The sequence below is a fragment of the Macrobrachium rosenbergii genome, chromosome 3, assembly GCF_040412425.1.
Source record: "Macrobrachium rosenbergii isolate ZJJX-2024 chromosome 3, ASM4041242v1, whole genome shotgun sequence".
In the NCBI taxonomy this organism is placed as follows: domain Eukaryota; kingdom Metazoa; phylum Arthropoda; class Malacostraca; order Decapoda; family Palaemonidae; genus Macrobrachium; species Macrobrachium rosenbergii.
In genome coordinates this window covers 39,639,347-39,643,369 of record NC_089743.1, presented here as the reverse complement: position 1 = coordinate 39,643,369, position 4,023 = coordinate 39,639,347, and the positions used below count along the sequence as shown (strand labels likewise).

The following is a 4,023-nucleotide window of genomic DNA, read 5'->3' as shown; positions in this document are numbered from 1 at the left end:
CTTATATAACAGATAAAAGCTAACTTTTATTTAAAGTCTTCTTGAATGTTTGGTGTTCCTGAACGCTGTTTGACACAGCAGTGGCAAGCTCCTTGACACAAAACTGATAATGAAATCATTTCGTTCTATTTGATTATTTAGCCTCAGTTATTGACAGTACTTTGCAGTTTTTTTGGTATAACATTTTAAATATGAATATAAATATAAATATATATATATATATATATATATATATATATATATATATATATATATATATATATATATATATATATATACATATATATATATATATATATATATATATATATATATATAGATATAACAGTGATAATTAATAAAACCCAGTGATAATTTCAACCCATTTTTACCAAAACGTGATACCTTAAATAAATGATAATCTCAAGCAATATTTTACAGTGTAAAACTAACCACTCACTCACTTCTTCAACTTAATCCTTCAGTAAATCAAAAACAAATAAAAACCAAGTACCTTTAGTAAAGAAACCGTCGATAAAACAAGAAAAAGCGAGAGAAGAGAAATCTCAGGGAGAATTCGGGTCTGAAATTACCTTGGAAGCGAAAAAGACCTGGAATGTAATAACAGAAGACACAGCTGTTGTTTCTTTGTCCACTCCTTCTCTCTCAGGTCTCGAGAACGTTTGAACCAACGCTTTTGGCCCTAGTGAAGCCTTGACGGAGAGAGAGAGAGAGAGAGAGAGAGAGAGAGAGAGAGAGAGAGAGAGAGAGAGAGAGAGAGAGAGAGAGAGAGAGTGCAGGAACACTCGAAAGGACGAAATCAAAAATGTTATTCAGCAGACAAAGAAAAGATTTACACTTTTAGCAATCGTTTTTGAGAGAGAGAGAGAGAGAGAGAGAGAGAGAGAGAGAGAGAGAGAGAGAGAGATGGAAAACAGGGTGCAGGATCAGAAGAATATAGAGTCTTAAAAGAGTGCTTAGGTATAGAAAAAAAGTTTTACTTTTAACAGTAGTTCTGAGAGAGAGAGAGAGAGAGAGAGAGAGAGAGAGAGAGAGAGAGAGAGAGAGAGAGAGAGTTGGAAAGACATGGAGAAGGAATAGCCGAATATACGACCTGAAAAGTGCTTCAGCACACAAAGAAGAGATTATATATATAACAAGCGGTTTGCAGAGAGCTGTCAAGATAATTACTCAGTAAATTCGAAGATTAATGTCATCTACTTGAAGAAAATAAAACTAAGAGAAATTAAACCAAGAAAGTAATAATAACAATTATAATGCATGATTGCAGGATATGAATAAGAGTAGAACTAAAATTAAAGTATCACACGGAATAGGTCTTCGTCTGAATGTCTTGAATAAGAAAGTATGAACACTTTTTATTTATCTTCAATCGTTACAATATACGAAATTAATCGTTGTATGTTGCATGATGATAATTTTTTACGCTTTATATATCCATTTTATATTTGTTTTCCCTACTATCCATTTCAAGGGACCGCGAGTCATCGTTTTTCTAAAATATCTTTCAAACTAACTATTTGATCGAAAAGGTACTTTGACACAGTGTACAAGACAACTCCCGCTAATTTTTGGCAATATAGTGCATTGTCAAATGGTGTTAGTTAAGGCGTTTACTCTTGACTTTTAAAGGGAAAGTCGCATGAGTCAGCGGGATTAATCTACGCAATCGAACGTCCGCTATCCCCCATAGACAGGAAAGTGGGAGCGGAGATGGGGGAGGCCAGGAAAGTGGGTTGAGGGAGGAATGAGTAGGGGAATGGGGAGGGAGGGAAATGATGGGAATAAAGAACGTTCGAATGCATAGTTTGGCAAGCTTGGCAACACCATGTAAGTCAAGAATAAACGCCTTAACTAAAACCATTTGACAATGCACTATATTACCAAAAATTAGCGGAAGGTATCTTGTACACTGTGTCAAAGTACCTTTTCGATCAAATAATTAGTTTTGAAAGATATTTGAGAAAAACGATGACTCGCAGCCCCTGAAATGGATAGCAGGTGTCTAAAATGTTAATATTTTTCTTAATGAATCTTCCTTCTACGCTTAGAATATTTCTAACATGTGTAAGGGCTTAAGGAACGCAAATATAGAAATGAAACCCACAGGGTATTCACATGAGTAAATGCTCTGTTACACAAACAAACACACAAACAATCTTCCGTAACGAGAGCAGAAACCCAAATGAACCGCAATTTGTATCTGTAAAGGCATAATACCGTCCCAGTGTTTGCATATCAAACGAACCCCAGCAGCATCCTGCGAATGGATTTCGTGGGCCATGCGCATACAAATCCGAGCGAATATTTGCACAGAGTTGCGCTTGCAATATTTTGGGAGATGTTTATATATTTTAGAACGAGATAATTGTGAGTTGTAATTATACAAAATGGTTTTGGTTTTGAAATGGAAGAGAGTGGTAAGATGTAAAACTAAGAGTATTAGTGAATGCAGAGTTGTAAGGTTAAATATTTTTAATTAATATTTTAGAAAATTGTTGTCTTCGTAAGATATTTTTGATAAAGACTTCTTTATCTCTATCTTTTCTTTCTTTCTTTCTTTCTTTCTTTCTTTCTTTCTTTAGCTGAAATTTCTTACGTACAGAGTCAAGATTCTTAGGTCGAAATATTACAATATTACATCATCAATTAATATGTTTATATTTAATAATATTGACAATATGGAAAAGAATGTATTAAGAAATATATTACTGAATGACTATCGTACATATATATATATATATATATATATATATATATATATATATATATTGACGATCAAATTATATATCTTTTTATAATATACATATATATATATATATATATATATATATATATATTTATTTCATAAAAGAAAATTAATAATATTGACAATATAAGACCAGTTGCAATAGTTATATATATATATATATATATATACATATATATATGAGTGGTTTAACAACAGATCATATATGATATATATATATATATATATATATATATATATATATATATATATATATATATATATATATATATATATATATATATATATATATGTATATATATATATGTATATATATATATATATATATATGTATATATATATGCCATGATGAATAAGTTACTCAAGCACTCTAACATTCATAAACAAGTACAGAACTCCAGAACTCTAGAGCATATATATATAATATATATATATATAGAACTCTAGAATATATAAATATTTCCTTTATACTCTTCAATATATATTTTTAACATAAAATATGGACCGTTTTGGGGTCTTTTAATATAGAGACCATAAACAAGTACGGAACTCTTGAACTCTAGACCATATAGAACCCTGCAAATCAGCTCTTAATCATAAAAATGGAACGTTTTGGGGTTTTTTTCGAGTTCTGCATTAATCTGAAATGGAACGTTTTTCGAATTGGTGGTTCCTGGTGGTCCTGGCTTGTTATCCAACGACATTTGATCTAAAAGAAGGAGACCCTCAATTTATCATTTTCTTTGTTCAATGTCTCTACATCTGTGAATGTCAAAGGCTGCTAATTTCCTCAGTGTTTTTTGTGTTCAACAGGGGACGTCTAAATATTCCTTGCACATGTCTCTATTTGCTTATCTTATCTGTTATGTCTTAATATTTCTCTCAGACGTCTTCAAGACGAGGTGGCCGAGTGGTTAAGGCGTTGGACTGCTAATCCAATAGGGTCTCCCTGCGTGGGTTCGAATCCCATCCTCGTCGGGGAATATCTTTTCTGAATGAATATCGCTCGATCCCCAAATCATTGTTTACATAAAATGTATTTGTGTTCCCTAGAAAAACCTGCAAGCATTTGTTGACTGGAGAAGTGAATTAAGAAGTAATTAAGTACCTGTTTGTTACTTAACTGTTATGGGTTGCAGCTCCGATAGGAGGAGAGAGAAAGAGTGACAGAGAAGTCTATAAATAGACGGGAGTTATCAGGACATCGTCAAAATGCATAATTTACATAATCGCAAATGATTGGCCCTGGACGAAGCAATCCTCATTTCACGATG

At 32.4% G+C, this 4,023-nt stretch overlaps 1 non-coding gene across 1 annotated transcript; it reads left to right on the top strand.

Annotated features, from left to right (window-relative positions):
* Window positions 1-3,645: 3,645 nt before the first annotated feature.
* TRNAS-GCU (transfer RNA serine (anticodon GCU)) lies at window positions 3,646-3,727 on the top strand. Its single transcript has one exon. It is a non-coding gene; the product is annotated as a tRNA-Ser (tRNA).
* Window positions 3,728-4,023: the final 296 nt, after the last annotated feature.